The 20,090-nt window shown below is 50.0% G+C and overlaps 1 protein-coding gene across 1 annotated transcript in view; it reads left to right on the top strand.

The window, feature by feature from the left end:
- Positions 1-20,090, top strand: part of LOC143961979 (uncharacterized) — a 76,722-nt gene that overhangs the window by 16,031 nt on the left and 40,601 nt on the right. The window lies entirely within an intron of this gene.

Below are 20,090 nucleotides of genomic sequence, written 5' to 3'. Positions count from 1 at the left end.
TATTAAAGAACACCAACAATAAAGGGTAGATACAGGTGTATACTGTGCTGGAGGCACACAACAACCACTTTAACTCCTGCAGATGCCTGTATTAGAGAACACGAGCAATAAAGGGTAGATACAGGTGTGTACTGTGCTGGAGGCACACAGCACCCACTAACTCCTGCAGATGCCTGTATTAGAGAACACCAGCAATAAAGGGTAGATACAGGTGTATACTGTGCTGGCGGCACACAACACCCACTAACTCCTGCAGATGCCTGTATTAGAGCACACTAGCAAAAAAGGGTAGATACAGGTGTATACTGTGTTGGAGGCACACAACACCCACTAACTCCTGCAGATGCCTGTATTAGAGCACTCTAGCAAAAAAGGGTAGATACAGGTGTATACTGTGTTGGAGTCACACAACACCCACTAACTCCTGCAGATGCCTGTATTAAAGAAAACCAGCAATAAAGGGTAGATACAGGTGTATACTGTGCTGGAGGCACACAACACCCACTTTAACTCCTGCAGATGCCTGTATTAGAGAACACCAGCAATAAAGGGTAGATACAGGTGTGTACTGTGCTGGAGGCACACAGCACCCACTAACTCCTGCAGATGCCTGTATTAGAGAACACCAGCAATAAAGGGTAGATACAGGTGTATACTGTGTTGGAGGCACAAAACACCCGCTAACTTCTGCAGATGCCTGTATTAGAGAACACCAGCAATAAAGGGTAGATACAGGTGTATACTGTGCTGGAGGCACACAACACCCACTAACTTCTGCAGATGCCTGTATTAGAGAACACCAACAATAAAGGGTAGATACAGGTGTATACTGTGCTGGAGGCACACAACACCCACTAACTCCTGCAGATGCCTGTATTAGAGAACACCAGCAATAAAGGGTAGATACAGGTGTATACTGTGCTGGAGGCACACAACACCCATTAATTCCTGCAGATGCCTGTATTAGAGAACACCAGCAATAAAGGGTAGATACAGGTGTATACTGTGCTGGAGGCACACAACACACACTTTAACTCCTGCAGATGGCTGTATTCGAGAATAGGGATGAGCTTGGTGTTCAAGTCGAACGCATGTTCGACTCGAACGCCGGCTGTTCGCCCGTTCGGCGAAGCCAGAACTCTGCGGGCCATTCGCGCCAAATTCGTGTGTCGCTCACGGTCTACAATGCACTGCGCCATCGCAGTGCATTGCTGGCTCATGATTGGCCAAGCATGCACTGTGACCCCGCATGCTTGGCCAATCACAGAGCCGGCAGTGAGTAGAGCCATGATTGGCCACAGGCAGGATGCCTGTGGCCAATCATAGCTCAGGCTGTGTAGTACATGCCCCACACTATATAAGGCCACCAGCGCGGCGGCCTTGTGTAGTGTGTTGGCGTCTGCAGGAGTTAGTGGGTGTTCTCTGTGTAACTTCAACGCAGTATTCACCTTTATCCACCTATTTAGCATTATTGCTCTTCTGTAATTGAGCTATCAGCCAGCTGCAGGAGTTTCTGGGTGTTGTCTGTGTGACCTGAGTGCAGTATACACCTTTATCCACCTATATTGCTATATTGCTCTTCTATAATTGAGCTATCAGCCATCTGCAGGAGTTTCTGGGTGTTGTCTGTGTGACCTGAGTGCAGTATACACATTTATCCACCTATATAGCTATATTGCTCTTCTTTAATTGAGCTATCAGCCATCTGCAGGAGTTTCTGGGTGTTTTCTGTGTGACCTGAGTGCAGTATACACCTTTATCCACCTATATAGCTATATTGCTCTTCTGTAATTGAGCTATCAGCCATCTGCAGGAGTTTATGGGTGTTGTCTGTGTGAGCTGAGTGCAGTATACACCTTTATCCACCTATTTAGCATTATTGCTCTTCTGTAATTGAGCTATCAGCCATCTGCAGGAGTTTCTGGGTGTTGTCTGTGTGACCTGAGTGCAGTATACACCTTTATCCACCTATATAGCTATATTGCTCTTCTGTAATTGAGCTATCAGCCATCTGCAGGAGTTTCTGGGTGTTGTCTGTGGGACCTGAGTGCAGTATACACCTTTATCCACCTATATAGCTATATTGCTCTTCTGTAATTGAGCTATTAGCCATCTGCAGGAGTTTCTGGGTGTTGTCCATGTGCCCTGAGTGCAGTATACACCTTTATCCACCTATTTAGCATTATTGCTCTTCTGTAATTGAGTTATCAGACATCTGCAGGAGTTTCTGGGTGTTATCTGTGTGACCTGAGTGCAGTATACACTTTTATCCACCTATATAGCTATATTGCTCCTCTGTAATTGAGCTATTAGCCATCTGCAGGAGTTTCTGGGTGTTGTCTGTGTGACCTGAATGCAGTATACACCTTTATCCACCTATATAGCTATATTGCTCTTCTGTAATTGAGCTATCAGCCATCTGCAGGAGTTTCTGGGTGTTTTCTGTGTGCCCCGAGTGCAGTATACACCTTTATCCACCTATTTTGCTCTTCCCTAATTGAGCCATCTGCAATCTGCAGGAGTTAGTTGGTGTTGTGTGTCTCCAGCACAGCACAGTATACATCGGTATATACCCTTTAATTCCTGTTGTTCTATAATAAAGGCATCTGCAGGAGTTAGTGGGTGTTGTGTGCCTCCAGCACAATATACACTACCCAATTTCTGGTTTTCCCATCTCCCTTCAGGCCATTACCATGTCTGGAAGGCCAACAAGGAGAGGCAGACAGGCACGAGCCGAAAAAAGAGGGCAAGCAGGCTCTGCGTCTAGAGACAACAGTGCTGGTCGTGGACGCGGTGCATCGTCATCAGGACGTGGCCATGGGACACGCTTGTCCTTATTTTCAGCAGCTGGACGTGTTGAGCCGCATCATGCTGAAGACTTGGTAGAGTGGATGACCAAGCCCTCTTCATTCTCCTCATCCTCTCTCACCGAGGCTCAGGGTACTAACAAAGCAGCTGCCAACGCATCCTCTTCCCTTGTCTGAATGTCATCATCAGTGATTCCTTCCCTGGACCCACCACATCCTCGTGAGGAGTCCCCTGAACTCTTTGAGCACAGTGTTGGGTACATGCTCCAGGAGGATGCCCAGTGTTTTGTAGGCTCTGATGATGATACTCAGCTAGAGGAAGGCAGTAGCGTGAGCGCAGAGAGAGGGGATGCTCAAGAAGGACAGCAATCTAGCAGTCATGTACCACAAGCTGCAGCATACTGCCAGGTTTGCTCCAGCGATGAAGAGGTAGGGGATGATGAGGGCACTGACTCCACGTGGGTGCCTGGTAGGAGAGATGAGGAGGAGGCACATCTCCAATGAGGCAGGATGCCCTCCGGGGGCCAGCTTAGGGGCAGTACACTGACTGAATCACACCGCAGAGCTCCACCTGTGCAGGGTGCTGTCTCTGCACGTTATTCTAAAAGTTCTTTGGTGTGGGCCTTTTTTGAGACGAGTGCGCCAGATTGCACCGCTGCTATTTGCAACACATGTCTCAAGCGTATCTCGCGTGGCCAAAACATCAGCCGCTTGGGCACCACATGCTTGACCAGACATATGTTGACCTGCCATGCAGCTTGTTGGCAAGCGTACCTCAAAGACCCACACCAAAGAACAAAGCGGACCTCTCCTTGCTCCTCATCAGCTGGGATCTCTAACCCCACTAGACCTTCAGTCCTCTCTGAAACCTGCGCTGAGAGGACTGAAGGTGTAGAATTAGGTGTGTCACAGCCAAGTGCTTGCGGGCACTCTGCTAGCAGTACACCCACGTCCGATTGTAGCAGGCAAATTTCATTGCCCCAGCTGCTGGACCGTAGAAAGAAGTTCACTCCCAGCCTTCCACATGCCCAGCGGTAAAATGCTAGCTTGGCTAAATTGCTAGCACTTCAACTGCTACCTTTTCATTCGGTAGTCTCGGCCCCCTTCCGTGAGTTTGTGCAATGTGCGGTTCCTCAGTGGCAGGTCCCCAAATGCCACTTTTTCTCACGGAAAGCGATTCTGGCTCTCTACCGGCATGTGGAAGGCAATGTCCTTGCCTCGCTGGACAGGGCGGTCAGCGGTAAGGTGCATATTACCGCTGACTCATGGTCCAGCAGGCATGGACAGGGACATTACCTGTCTTTCATGGCCCATTGGGTCACTCTTCTGGTAGCTGGGAAGGATGCAGGACAAGGTGCAGTAGTGTTGGAGGTTGTTCTGCCACCACGCCTCCAAAATGATAATACTGGTTGTGACACACCTCTCTCCTCCACCCCCTCCTCTTCTTCTTCCTCCATGGCCTCTTCCAGTGCTCTGTCCTCGGAACCAGCAGTGCTCCGTAGGCATTCAAGGCTTCAGGCAAAACGATGCCATGCCATGCTTGCGCTGGTTTATATGGGGGACAGGAGCCACACTGGGGCAGATATTTTGTCAGCTCTGCACGGGCAGGCCGAGAGGTGGTTGACGCCACGCCAGCTTAAGCCAGAATTGGTGATTTGCGACAATGGTACCAACCTCCTCTCCGCCCTCCGACAGGGACAACTGACCCATGTGCCCTGTGTGGCTCACGTCCTTAACCTGGTGGTGCAGCGGTTCTTGGGCAGGGTACCTGGGCTTACAGGATGTCCTGAAGCAGGCCAGGAAAGTCTGTGTGCATTTCCGCTGATCATTTAATGCCTATGCTCGGCTGGCTGATCTCCAAAAGGAGTTGAACCTGCCCAAGAACCGCCTTATAAGTGACATGCCCACCAGGTGGAACTCAACGTTGGCCATGCTGCAGTGGCTGCACACGCAGAAGAGGGCCATCAATGAGTACCTGTGCGATTACGGCACCAGAAAAGGGTCAGGGGAGCTTGGTTTTTTCTCACCACGCCAGTGGGGCATGATCAGGGATGCATGCACTGTCCTGCCACCGTTTGAGGAGGCCACAAGGATAGTGAGCAGTGACAGTGCATGCATCAGTGACACTGTACCTCTCGTCCACCTGTTGGAGCATACGCTGCATGGAATAATGGACAGGGCACTTGAGGAAGAACAGAGGCAGGAAGAGGAGGAATGCCTTGCCTCTCAAGGCCCCCTTTATCCAGACAGTGTTCCTGCTGTCCCACCCATCACACAGGAAGAGGACGAGGAGGAGGATGATTGTGTCAGCATGAAGGTGGAGGCTGGCACTGAGCATCAGCAGCAGCAGTCTTGTAGGGATGATTTACAGTCCCATGAAACCCGTGGACTTGTACGTGGCTGGGAGGAGGTAGCTGTGGATCATGTTGTCCTTAGTGACCCAGAGGACTCTGGACCGAATGCCTCAGCTAACCTACGCTGCATGGCCTCCCTGATCCTGTAAAGCCTGCGGAAGGATCCTCATATTCTTCGGATCAAGGAGAGGGACCAGTACTGGCTGGCCACTCTCCTTGATCCACGGTACAAGGGTAAGGTCTCCGGGAGGCCTTGCAGAAAGGTCTGTGCAACGCGTTCCCAGAGACTGGGAGGTTACAAACTTCTGGTCCTGGACAACGTGTTGCTGAGGCATCAGTCAGAAGGAGCGGTGGAGAAGGTGGCCGTCTGACCGATGCGCTCAGACAATTTTTTAGTCCACAGCCCCAAGGTATGATCGGTTCCAGCAACCATCGCCAGCATCCGATTTACATGGTGCAGGAATACCTAGGGGCAAGGTCAGACTTGGACACCTTTCCCACCGAAAATCCTCTGGCTTACTGGGTTTTGAGGATGGATCACTGGCCAGAGCTTGCACATTATGCAATTGAGCTACTGGCCTGTCCTGCAGCCAATGTTCTTTCGGAACGCACATTCAGTACTGCTGGTGGCTTTGTTACCGATCACAGGGTGCGCCTGTCCACCGACTCAGTTGATCGACTGACCTTCATAAAGATTAATCAGTCTTGGATCACCCACAGCTACCAAGCACCTGAAGCTGATGTAACCGAATAATTTTTTTTGAAATATCACATCCCTACAAGACTGCCTATGCTGATGCTGAGTGACTGTCCTGTTATGTTGACTATCTATCCTCTTCCTCCTCCGCTGATATCTTGGAAGAAGATTTTTGGTTCTGGGTGATGCATTTTAACAGGGGCGTGTAATTACAATTTTTTATGCAATGCTTTGCAGCAGGGCTAATTCCTGCACTACAACTAGAGTATATGGGAGAGGTTGCAGTGCCTAAGGCCCAATTTTTCAGCCCCTGTTTAACAGGGGCATGTAATACAGTTTTTGATGCAATGCTTTGCAGCAGGGCTCATTCCTGCACTACAACTAGAGTATATGGGAGAGGTTGCAGTGTATAGGTCCAATTTTTCAGCCCCTGTTTAACAGGGGCATGTAATACAGTTTTTGATGCAATGCTTTGCAGCAGGGCTCATTCCTGCACTACAACTAGAGTATATGGGAGAGGTTGCAGTGCCAGCAGCCCAATTTTTCAGCCCCTGTTTAACCGGGGCATGTAATTACAATTTTTGATGCAATGCTTTGCAGCAGGGCTCATTCCTGCACTACAACTAGAGTATATTGGAGAGGTTGCAGTGTCGTGGCACCAGCAAGCAGTGCCTAAGGCCCAATTTAACAGTTTAACAGGAGCATGTAATTACAATTCTTGATATAATATTTCACAGCAGGGCCCATTCCTGTGCCCACCGAGAGTAACTGTGAGGACTTATAGAGTGGTGACACCAGAACCACCACCACCACAACCACCAAAGGCCCAATTTTTCTACCACTGTTCAACAATGGCATGTAATTACAATTCTTGATATAATCGTTCACAGCAGGGCGCTCCAGCGCCCACCAAGAGTCACTTTGAGGGCTTACAATGTTTTGGCAACACCAACACCTTGTTCCACCATTTCTGCAGAGCATATAGGGCAGGCCCCTACTTTCAAACATCCAACTTACAAACGTCTCCTACTTGCAAACAGAAGGAGACAACACGAAGTGATGAAAAAAGACGTACGGCAATTTTTTTTTTACAGGGGTGATAACCCTTCCCTATGTTTTCCAAAAAGCTTAAAAATAGATTTTTTGACTGGAGCTAAACTTTAAAAATGTACCATTTCAAAATTACAAACAGATTCTACTTAACACAACAAACCTACACAGTCCCTATCTTGTTTGCACCGCCTGTATACTGCTGTTCTGAGTATATAGGGCCTTGGGGCCCCACGTCTTTCCTTTTTTTAATATGGGTATGGGGTTCCCCTTAATATCTGTACAAGACCCAAAGGGGCTGGTAATGGGCAGGGGGGGCTACCCATGCCATTTTTCTCAATGATTTTCATCCATATTGCCGGAACCAGATATTACATTAAAACTGCAAGCAGTTTTAAATGACTTTTTTCCGTTAAATATCATTTTGTGCAGGGACTGTTCAAAAAAAGGGGAAACACATGGCACTTCACAGGCATACTATAGACACCCCCAGGCACGATATTTAAAGGAATATTTCACTTTTTTTTTCACTTTAATCTTCATTAAAATCAGTGCTCCCGAAAAACCGTCTGTTTTTAAAATCATTTTAGGCTTTGACCCATGTCCCCTGGGGCAGGAGCCAGGTCCCCAAAGCCTTTTTAGGACAATATCTTGCATATTAGCCATTAAAATTAGCACTTTTTATTTTGAACGTTCAAGTCTCATAGACTTCAATGGGGTTTTAAAGTTCGCATGAATTTTCGGTCCGTTCGAAAGTTCTGGTGCGAACCGAACCGGGAGGGTGTTCGGCTCTTTCGTATTAGAGAACACCAGCAATAAAGGGTAGATACAGGTGCATACTGTGCTGGAGGCACACAACACCCACTTTAACTCCTGCAGATGCCTGTATTAGAGAACACCAGCAATAAAGGGTAGATACAGGTGTGTACTGTGCTGGAGGCACACAGCACCCACTAACTCCTGCAGATGCCTGTATTAGAGAACACCAGCAATAAAGGGTAGATACAGGTGTATACTGTGCTGGAGGCACACAACACCCACTAACTCCTGCAGATGCCTATGTTGGAGAACAATAGTGATGGACGAACTTCCGACGGGACGTTTTGCGAATGTGGACCGCGAACGTGGCCGATAGTTCACGAACCATTGACTTCAATGGGAGGCGAACTTTGCAAACCTACAGGTAAAATTTGCAGCCACAAAATAATTACTAGCTGTGCAAACATAGTCCCACCACATGGCCAATGACATAACACATGTATGAGGTGAATCTGGGATTGACAACTACAAGCATTCTTTTTTTATATGTGAAATTGTGACAATTCAGGACTGTGGAGCGCATGAAGGCTATGGAGGAGAGGGAAGGTCAGGGTAGGCAAAGAAGAGGGTGCATGAGATGATCACCAGCAGCGTGACATACAGTAATGACACCTGCACTGTGATAGAGTCATCTGACACCAGCACCGTGATAGAGAGCACTGACATCAGCAGCGTGACATACAGCAATGACAGCTGCACCGTGATAGAGTGATCTGACACCAGCTGCGTGATAGAGAGCACTGACATCAGCAGCGTGACATAAAGCAATGACACCTCTACCGTGATAGAGTGATCTGACACCAGCACCGTGATAGAGAGCACTGACATCAGCAGCGTGACATACAGCAATGACACCTGCACCATGATAGAGTAATCTGACACCAGCACCGTGATAGAAAGCACTGACATCAGCAGCGTGACATACAGCAATGACACCTGCACCGTGATAGAGTGATCTGACACCAGCACCGTGATAGAGAGCACTGACATCAGCAGCGTGACATAAAGCACTGACACCAGCACCGTGATAGAGAGCACTGACATCAGCAGCGTGACATACAGCAATGACACCTGCACCGTGATAGAGTGATCTGACACCAGCACCGTGATAGAGAGCACTGACATCAGCAGAGTGACATAAAGCACTGACATCAGCAGCGTGACATAAAGCACTGACACCTGCACCGTAAGCAGCCCCAGGAGGAAGTCAGCATAGCACAGGGATGGTGGGAGCTCCTCATAATATGCACAGCAGAGGTACAGCCCCAGGAGGAAGTCAGCACAGCACAGGGATGGTGGGAGCCCCTCATAATAAGCAGCCCCAGGAGGATGTCAGCATAGCACAGGGATGGTGGGAGCCCCTCATAATAAGCAGCCCCAGGAGGAAGTCAGCACAGCACAGGGATGGTGGAGCCCCTCATAATGAGCATAGCACAGGGATGGTGGGAGCCCCTCATAATGAGCATAGCACAGGGATGGTGGGAGCCCCTCATTATATGCACAGCAGAGGTACAGCCCCAGGAGGAAGTCAGCACAGCACAGAGATGGTGAACTTTACAAACCTACAGGTCATATTTGCAGCCACAAAATAATTACTAGCTGTGCACACATAGTCCCACCACATGGCCAATGACATAACACATGTATGAGGTGAATCTGGGATCGACCACTACAAGCATTCTTTTTTTATATGTGAAATTCTGACAATTCAGGACTCTTGAGACAAAGGAGGCGAGGGAAGGTCAGGGTAGGCAAAGAAGAGGGTGCAGAAGATGATCACCAGCACCAGCACCGTGATATAGAGCACTGACACCTGCACCGTGATAGAGTGATCTGACACCAGCACCGTGACATAACACATGTATGAGGTGAATCTGGGATCGACAACTACAAGCATTCTTTTTTTATATGTGAAATTCTGACAATTCAGGACTCTTGAGACAATGGAGGCGAGGGAAGGTCAGGGTAGGCAAACAAGAGGGTGCAGGAGATGATCACCAGCACCGTGATATAGAGCACTGACACCTGCACCGTGATAGAGTGATCTGACACCAGCACCGTGACCTAACACATGTGTGAGGTGAATCTGGGATCGACAACTACAAGCATTCTTTTTTTATATGTGAAATTCTGACAATTCAGGACTCTTGAGACAATGGAGGCGAGGGAAGGTCAGGGTAGGCAAAGAAGAGGGTGCAGGAGATGATCACCAGCCCCGTGATATACAGCACTGACACCTGCACCGTGATAGAGTGCACTGACACCAGCACCGAGATAGAGAGCACTAACAGCAGCACTGATACCAGCAACTTGCTGCTGGGCCCCAAAAATATGACACCACTCAACCTCTTCAAACAGGAGGGTACGGGCATATAGTACGATGTGCTTTTTAGGTTGTGATTAGCAGACTGTACCTCACTCAACCCTATATACTGTAGTACACTATACCTTACCAGTCCTTATAAGGACCTTTGTGCAAATAGTAGGTTGTGATTAGCAGACTGTATCTCAGTTCCTATTCTGATAAAGGACTGCTGCAGAATTGGGCAGCAGTCAGCAGTAGTGCACCTCAACCCTATATATTGTGGACCTATACCAGTCCTTAAGGATTAGCAGACTGTACCTCACTCAACCCTATATACTGTAGTACGCTATACCTTACCAGTCCTTATAAGGACCTTTGTGCAAATAGTAGGTTGTGATTAGCAGACTGTACCTCAGTCCCTATACTCATAAAGGACTGCTGCAAAATAGGGCAGCAGTCAGCAGTAGTGCACCTCAACCCTATATATTGTGGACCTATACCAGTCCTTAAGGATTAGCAGACTGTACCTCACTCAACCCTATATACTGTAGTACGCTATACCTTACCAGTCCTTAGAAGGACCTTTGTGGAACTAGTAGGTTGTGATTAGCAGACTGTACCTCAGACTCTATACTCATAAAGGACTGCTGCAGAATAGGGCAGCAGTCAGCAGTAGTGCACCTCAACCCTATATATTGTGGACCTATACCAGTCCTTAAGGATTAGCAGACTGTACCTCACTCAACCCTATATACTGTAGTACGCTATACCTTACCAGTCCTTAGAAGGACCTTTGTGCAAATAGTAGGTTGCGATTAGCAGACTGTACCTCAGTCCCTATACTCATAAAGGACTGCTGCAGAATAGGGCAGCAGTCAAGTATAATATTCTTTCTATATTTGGAAGAAAGAATATTATACGTGTACAAGCCTATTACCATACCAGTCCTGAAAAGAACCTTTGTGGACCTAATAGTAACAGCTACTGATTAAACTGACTGTCCCTCACTGCCACACACAGCTTCCTGCCTGTCCCTATTTAAACTGACAAAACACAGGCTCCTGCAACAAGAACTTGAATAGCACTCAAAACTATATCCTGTACTACTTTACCATACCAGTCCTGAAAAGGATTTTTGTGGACCTAACAGTAACAGCTAATGATTAAACTGACTGTCCCTGCTGCACACAGCGTCCTGTCCCTCTCTCAGCCCTGACAAAAGACAATCTGCAGCAACAATGACTTGAATAGCAGTGCCTCAAACCTTATCCTGAACTACACCTATACCATACCAGTCCTTAAAAGAACTTTTGTGGACCTAATAGCTAGCGATTTTAGTCACTGCAGTCTCTCCCTGCTCCACACAGCAACCTCTCCCTATTGTGACAGAAGAAAGAATGTAAAATGGCCGCCGGATCTGGAGGCACACAACACCCACTAACTCATGCAGATGCCTGTATTAGAAAACACCAGAAATAAAGGATAGATACAGGTGTATACTGTGCTGGAGGCACACAGCACCCACTTTAACTCCTGCAGATGCCTGAGAAAAGAACACACTGTCCCTGCCTATCTTGCTCTTTTCCTGCACGCCGGAACACACTACACAAGGCTGCTGCGCTGGCAGCTTTATAAAGAGTGGGGTGTGTGCTAAACCCCCTGAGCATCCAGGCTTCCGCCCGGGTCATGGAACAGAAACAGCTCTCCTCAAGATTTGGGATGACGCCCTCGAAGCAGCAGATGACGGAGAGCCGTGTCTCCTCGTACTGCTAGACCTAAGTGCAGCGTTTGATACAGTAGATCACAATACTCTACTCGTCCGCCTCACAGAAGTAGCCGGAGTCCAAGACATAGATCTCCAATGGTTCGCGTCCTTCCTAGGAAATCGGTCACAGACAGTGAAACTAGGAAACTTCCTCTCCGAAACTCGGGCAGTCACCTGCGGAGTCCCTCAAGGCTCTCCGTTGTCACCTGTTCTCTTCAACATTTACATTCGCCCACTCCTTCAAATCATCAGATGCTCAGATCTCTGCTTCCACTCTTACGCTGACGACAAACAACTTTATTTCCGGATCAATGGAAAAAAAGATCACCAACAACAACTTGAAAACTGCCTCAAATCAATAGAGGACTGGATGACCACCAACTCCCTCCAGCTGAACCAATCAAAGACAGAGCTTCTTATCTTACACCCAAATCATAAGCCCGCAACCAAAACCTCCTGGTCTCCACCAACCGTCTTTGGGCAGACTATCTCCCCAAAGACCAAAGCGAAGAGTCTCGGGGTTATTTTAGACGCACAAATGTCAATGGATGCGCAAATAGGATCTGTAGTCAGTCGATCTCACCATCTGCTGCGCATGCTTCGCAGACTCATCCCTTTTATCCCAAAGAATGACAAAGCAGTGGTTGTTGGAACAATCATTAATTCACGACTGGACTACGCAAACTCGCTTTACATAGGATTACCACAATATCAACTTGCGCGATTACAACTGATCCAAAACACGGCGGCAAGGCTGATAACAGGAAAAAAACCCTGGGAATCCATTTCTCCTTCACTGAGGAGCTTACATTGGCTAACCGTAAAAAATCGGATCACGTTCAAGACCCTTTGCCTCACCCACAAATGCGTGCATAGAGAAGCTCCGCAATACCTAATGGAGAAAATAAATCATTACACACCAAACCGCAGTCTTCGATCAGCCAACAAAAACCTCCTCCTCGTGCCCAAAGCCCGGTATAAATCCAAGGGTGATCGGAGATTCGCTGTCCAAGGGCCTCGGCTATGGAATGCTCTACCAATCAACATCCGCCTGGAAGAAAATCACCTGGCTTTTAGGAAAAAACTCAAGACCTTCCTCTTTTAGCAGATGACCAAAGCTCGCCACAGAGCCTAGAGGCGATTCAGTTCGCATTGTGCGCTATACAAGTATTTCATTCATTCATTCATTCATCCTGCCTGTGGCCAATTATGGCTCTCCTCGCTGCTGGCGCTGTGATTGGCCAGGCATGTGGGGTCACAGTGCATGCTTGGCCAATCATGAGCCAGCAATGCACTGCAATGGCGCAGTGCATTGTGGGCCGTGAGCCACTTTCTCTTTTACAACTTTTTCATACCTTTACCATCTTACATGCACCCAGTGGTGGAACTACCCCCATAGCGACACACATGGGCACTATGGGGCCCACAGCCTAGTGGGGTCCAGTGAAGATAGGCGGCTCCACGGGTCCACAGGTGAGAGCGTGGGTGGGTCCACGGGTGAGAGCGGGCGGCTCCGCAGCTGAGAGTAAGTGGCTCTGCGATTGGAGTGGGCTGGCCAATCAGGGAGCTGGGTGGGGGAGCATAGAGATGACATCATCTCTCACCACCCGGTGCCCGCCCTGCATCCCTGCAGTGCAGTTCCCCCTCACTGTGCAGGCAGCCACGGAAAGCAGAGAGATGACATTATGCCTCTGCAGCCTGACTGATAACTGCCTGACTCTGGGACACAGCAGGAAAGTGACACAGCAAGTGACAATCCGTAATGTGTTTCAGGTGACGTCGCAAGTGACAATCCGTAACATGTGGCAGGAAATGTGGCAAGTGACAACCTTGGATATGGCAAGAGACAATCCGTAATGTGTGGCACGTGACGTGGCAAGTGACAATCCGGGACGTGGTAAGTGACAATCCGTAATGTGTGGCAGGTGATATGGCAAGTTACAATCCGTAACATGTGGCAGGCGACGTGGCAAGTGACAATCCGTAATGTGTTTCAGGTGACGTCGCAAGTGACAATCCGTAACATGTGGCAGGAAATGTGGCAAGTGACAACCTTGGATATGGCAAGAGACAATCCGTAATGTGTGGCACGTGACGTGGCAAGTGACAATCCGGGACGTGGTAAGTGACAATCCGTAATGTGTGGCAGGTGATATGGCAAGTTACAATCCGTAACATGTGGCAGGCGACGTGGCAAGTGACAATTCGTAATGTGTGGCAGGTGACGTGGCAAGTGACAATCAGTAACGTGCGGTAGGCGACATGGCAAGTGACAATCCGTAATGTGTGGCAAATGACAATCCGTAATGTGTGGCAAGTGACAATCCAGGACGTGGCAAGTGACAATCCATAATGTGTGGCAAGTGACAATCTGTAATGTGTGGCAAGTGACAATCTAGGACCTGGCAAGTGACAATCTGTAATGTGTGGAAAGTGACAATCCGAGACGTGGCAAGTGACAATCCGTAATTGTGGCAGGTGACGTGGCAAGAGACAATCTGGGACGTGGCAAGTGGACAATCCGCAACATGTTGCAGGTGACATGACAGGTCACATTCCGCAACGTGTGACAATCTGCATCTGGTGGCAGGCAACGTGGCAAGTGGACAATCCGCAACGTGTGGCAGGTGATGTGGCAAGTGACAATCTGTAATGTGTGGCAAGTGACAATCCAGGACGTGGAAAGTGTCAATCCATAATGTGTGGCAGGTGACGTGGCAAATGACAATCCGGGACGTGGCAAGTGGACAATCCACAACATGTGGTAGGTGACATTCCAACGTGTGACAAGTGACAATCTGCATCTGGTGGCAGGCGACGTGGCAAGTGGACAATCCGCAACGTGTGGCAGGTGATGTGGCAAATGGCAAGTGACAATCTGTAATGTGTGGCAAGTGACAATCCAGTACGTGGAAAGTGTCAATCCATAATGTGTGGCAGGTGACGTGGCAAATGACAATCCGGGACGTGGCAAGTGGACAATCCACAACATGTGGTAGGTGACATTCCATCGTGTGACAAGTGACAATCTGCATCTGGTGGCAGGCGACATGGCAAGTGGAAAAATGTGGCATGCATTTGTATTCAGACCCCAAGTCTTTTTGGGGAAGTTTCTATCAGCTTTGCACTTCTAGAGTGACATTTTTGCCCATTCTTCTTTGCAAAATAGTTCAAGTTCTGTCAGATTGGATCAAGAGCATCTGTGAACAGCAATTTTCAAGTCTTGCCACAAATTCTTAATTGGATTTAGGTCTGGACCCATGTGACATCAACCCATGTGACACCGCCCCTTGTCCCTATATAAGTGGCAGCGCAGCGCGTCCCTGGCATTGCGGCCGGAGAGAACGTCGAGTCAACATCTCCAGGAGAAGAAGAAGATGAAGAAGAACGGAAGGCGGCGGCGACAGAAGACCGGGCCACCACCTGTAAAAGAGCTATAAGAAGGCGCGGTGGCCTGGCAGAAGAACCGAAGAGGGGGACAAGACCCCCGAAGTCGGAAGAAGAGGCCGCGGCGACGAAGAAGAATGCTGGGCTCCTCCGCTAGTAAAAGAGCTACAAGAAGATAGCGGAGGAGTCCGGCGAGAAGACCCCCAAAGACGGAAGACCCCCGGAGCTGTGCAATAAATTATTTTATCTTGTGTGTTGTGTTTTTTTTTGTACTTTATTTTACAGGTGAATGGGTAGGGGTACATTGTACCCCATACTCATTCACATAGGGTGGGGGGCCGGTATCCGGGGGCCCCCTTATTAAAGGGGGCTCCCGGATTCCGATAAGCCCCCCGCCCGCAGACCCCGACAACCAACGGCCAGGGTTGTCGGGAAGAGGCCCTTGTCCTCATCAACATGGGGACAAGGTGCTTTGGGGTGGGGGGGCGCGCGGCCCCCCTTCCCCAAGGCACCCCCCATGTTGAGGGCACGCGGCCTGGTACGGCTCAGGAGGGGGGGCGCTCGCTCGCCCCTCCTTTCCTGGCCGGCTGGGTAGCGTGCTCGGACAAGGGTCTGTTGTGGACTTGGGGGGGACCCCCACGCCGATTTTTTTCGGCGTTGGGGTTCCCCTTTAAGTCCATACCAGGCGGCAGGGCCAGCGACGTCTCCTTCGCGGGCCCCGCCTACCTGGAGACCCGCTCGAAATGAGCGGACTTTTCTCCGGGCGGGAAAAGTCCGTTCATTTCAAAAGTACGGCGGACTGGCATACACACGGCCGGATTGTCCGCCGAAATGCGAGTTCGGCGGGAAGATTGGAGTGCAAAACTACATTCTACAGTGGTGTGAAAAAGTGTTTGCCCCCTTCCTCATTTCCTGTTCCTTTGCATGTTTGTCACACTTAAGTGTTTCGGAACATCAAACCAATTTAAACAATAGTCAAGGACAACACAAGTAAACACAAAATGCAATTTGTAAATGAAGGTGTTTATTATTAAAGGTGAAAAAAATCCAAACCATCATGGCCCTGTGTGAAAAAGTGATTGCCCCCTAAACCTAATAACTGGTTGGGCCACCCTTAGCAGCAACAACTGCAACCAAACGTTTGCGATAACGTGCAATGAGGCTTTTACAGCGTCCTGGAGGAATTTTGGCCCACTCATCTTTGCAGAATTGTCCTAATTCAGTTACATTAGAGGGTTTTCGAGCATGAACGGCCTTTTTAAGGTCATACCACAACATCTCAATAGGATTCAGGTCAGGACTTTGGATAGGCCACTCCAAAGTCTTCATTTTGTTTTTCTTCAGCCATTCGGTGGTGGACTTGCTGGTGTGTTTAGGATCATTGTCCTGCTGCAGAACCCAAGTTCGTTTCAGCTTGAGTACACGAACAGATGGTCGGACATTCTCCTTCAGGATCTCTTGGTAGACAGCAGAATTCATAGTTCCTTTTATCACGGCAAGTCTTCCAGGATGTGAAGCAGCAAAACAGCCCCAGACCATCACACTACCACCACCATATTTTACTGTTGGTATAATGTTCTTTTTATGAAATGCAGTGTTCCTTCTACGCCAGATATACTTGGACACACAAGATTATAAAATGGCTATTATCAGGAAGGCTGAGAATAAGAAACTTTTTCAGAAACAATGTTCTTTTGGAGAAGGAGAAAAGGTGGGTCGAATGTTGGCACAATTGTTGAAATCTAATGTCGCGTACACTAGACCGGACTTTCCACCAGACCAGGTCTGAAGGGATTAGTCCGTCGGACAATCCAATCATGTGTGGGCTAATCCGAACGTTTTTCAGGGAAAAAAATCAGACGGACCTAGAAAAAGAACATGTTTCAAGTCTATCCGATGGACTCAATTCAGACGGACTAAAATCGGGAAAACCATTCGTCTGTGTGCTGGTCCGACTGAGCAAATACGATGCAAGGGAAGCTGTTGACTACTGGCTATTGATTAGTCCCATTAAGTTATCACGTTCAAAACGAATGGATTTATTAAGTCTGTTCGTGTGTGATCAAGTCCGTTCACCCGGAAATCCATCGGAACTCCACCGAAAGTCCGTCGGCAAGACCGTCAGACAGGGCAGCCATCAGAGGGGTACAGCCAGTACACATTTAAGGGGCCCCGGCGTTCCAAGGGGCCCAGGCCCTGCCGGAGGCTGGGTCGGCTCCAGCAGGGGGTGGTACAAATCCCCACTCGCCTGTGTGCACCGTCCCTGAGCCTGGACCATGTTAGCAGACAGCAGCTCATTATCACTGGCAGGAGACTGACTGTCCTCTTGCTCCTCACTAATCTCTGAACAGATGACCTCTGCAGGATAACGGCGGAACTCCAGATGGGAAATTTTGTTCAGAAAACAGGAGTGGGCGGGCTCTGCAATGTTAGGGGAAGGAGCCGGTACTGGTCACTCCGAGACGCCTGCTGCATGCTCACCCAGCAAAGCGCTCCCAACCTCCCCTGTCAGCAGAGTGCAGAGCCAGAATCCCATGGGAGGATAACGAGCATGTGGGGGAGAAGCAGCTGGCTAAGTAGAGGATGTCTTAGAGAGAAGGACCCCATGCTTCCAGATCATTCTGGTCAGTGCTGGCACCCAGGGCAGGCTGAACTCTTTCATCTATGGCACCCTGCTGGCTGCTTTCAGCTGGATATGTGTTGGGCAGAGCTTCTCCAGTTCTGACCCACAAACAGGGAGTGTTGTTGCCTTAGAATGTCAAATGATGTCCATATTATACATTATATGTAATATACTGGATAGACTGGAAGTGAGGGGAAATCTCAGTATATTGCTGTCCCACTGAGATTTCCCCTCACTTTCTGTCTTGGTGTCACCAAGGACGGGGACATTGGATGAGGGGGTGGCTGGAGGAGGACATGGGATGGAGGAGGAGAACATGGGATGAGACTGGAGGAGGAGGAGGCCATGACATGGGACTGGAGGAAGAGGACATGGGATGGAACTGGAGGAGGATGACGTGCGATGGGACTGGAGGAGGAGGAGGTGCGATGGGACTGGAGGAGGAGGCCGTGCAATGGGGCTGGAGGAGGAGGCCATGCGATGGGACTGGAGGAGGAAGACATGCGATGGGACTGGAGGAGGAGGAGGTCATGTGATGGGACTGGAGGAGGAGGCCATGCGATGGGACTGGAGGAGGAAGACATGCGATGGGACTGGAGGAGGAAGAGGTCATGCAATGGGACTGGAGGAGGAGGACGTGCAATGAGACTGGAGGAGGAGGACGTGCGATGGGACTGGAAGATGAGGACGTGCGATGGGACTGGAGGAGGAGGCCATGCGATGGGACTGAAGGAGGAGGACATGCGATGGGACTGGAGGAGGAGGCCATGCGATAGGGCTGGAGGAGGAGGCCATGAGATGGGACTGGAGGAGGAGGACATATGATGGGACTAGAGGAGGAGGAGGCCATGCGATGGGACTGGAGGTGGAGGCCATGCGACGGGACTGGAGGAGGAGGAGGGCATGCGATGGGACTGGAGGAGGAGGACATGCGATGGGACTAGAGGAGGAGACCATGCAATGGGACTGGAGGAGGAGGAGGGCATGCGATGGGACTGGAGGAGGAGGACATGCGATGGGACTAGAGGAGGAGACCATGCAATGGGACTGGAGGAGGAGGACGTGCGATGGGACTGGAGGAGGAGGCCTTACGATGGGGCTGGAGGAGGAGGCCATGCGATGGGACAGGAGGAGGAGGCCATGCGATGGAGACTGGAGGAGGAGGCCATGCAATGGGACTGGAGGAGGAGGCCATGTGATGGGACTGGAGGAGGAGGACATGAGATGGAACTGGAGGAGGACATGGACTGGAGGAGGAGGACATGCGATGGGACTGGAGGAGGAGGCCATGCGATGGGAATGGAGGAGGAGGCCATGCGATGGGACTGGAGGAGGAGGCCATGCGATGGGACAGGAGGAGGAGGCCATGTGATGGGGCTGGAGGAGGAGGAGATGGGATGGAACTGGAGGAGGAGGAGATGAGATGGGACTGGAGGAGGAGGCCATGCGATGGAGACTGGAGGAGGAGGCCATGCAATGGGACTGGAGGAGGAGGCCTTACGATGGGGCTGGAGGAGGAGGCCATGCGATGGGACAGGAGGAGGAGGCCATGCGATGGAGACTGGAGGAGGAGGCCATGCAATGGGACTGAAGGAGGAGGCTATCTGATGGGACTGGAGGAGGAGGACATGGGATGGAACTGGAGGAAGACATGGACTGGAGGAGGAGGACATGCGATGGGACTGGGGGAGGAGGCCATGCGATGGGACTGGAGGAGGAGGCCATGCGATGGGACTGGAGGAGGAGGCCATGCGATGGGACAGGAGGAGGAGGCCATGCGATGGGACAGGAGGAGGAGGCAATGCAAAGGGGCTGGAGGAGGAGGAGATGGGATGGAACTGGAGGAGGAGGAGGCCATGCGATGGGACTGAAGGAGGAGGACATGGGATGGAGGAGGAGTACATAGGATGGGACTGGAGGAGCAGGACATGGGATGGGACTGGATGAGAAGGAGGACATGGGATGGAGAAGGAGGCCATGGGATGGGGGATGGGACAGGAGGAGGAGGAAAACATGGGATGGGTGGATGGGATTGGAAGAGGAATAGTACATGGGATGGCGGAGAAAAAGCCCATGGGATGGAGGGAATGGTACAGGAGTAGAAGGACATGGGATGGATGAGGAGGAGGACATGGGATGAAGGAGGAGGACAATGACGACATGGGATAGGGGATGGGACTGGAGAAAGAGGAGGACATGGAATGAGACTTGGTGGGGCGGCCGGTGGGTGGATTTGGTGGGACAGTGAGTGGACGGGCCCTAGGGAATTTAGGGGGGGCTTAG

Source organism: Lithobates pipiens, unplaced genomic scaffold (genome assembly GCF_037356315.1).
Source record: "Lithobates pipiens isolate NorthernLeopardFrog02 unplaced genomic scaffold, aLitPip1_a1.2 Scaffold_8, whole genome shotgun sequence".
Taxonomy (NCBI): domain Eukaryota; kingdom Metazoa; phylum Chordata; class Amphibia; order Anura; family Ranidae; genus Lithobates; species Lithobates pipiens.
This window is presented reverse-complemented; position numbering and strand designations above follow the sequence as displayed.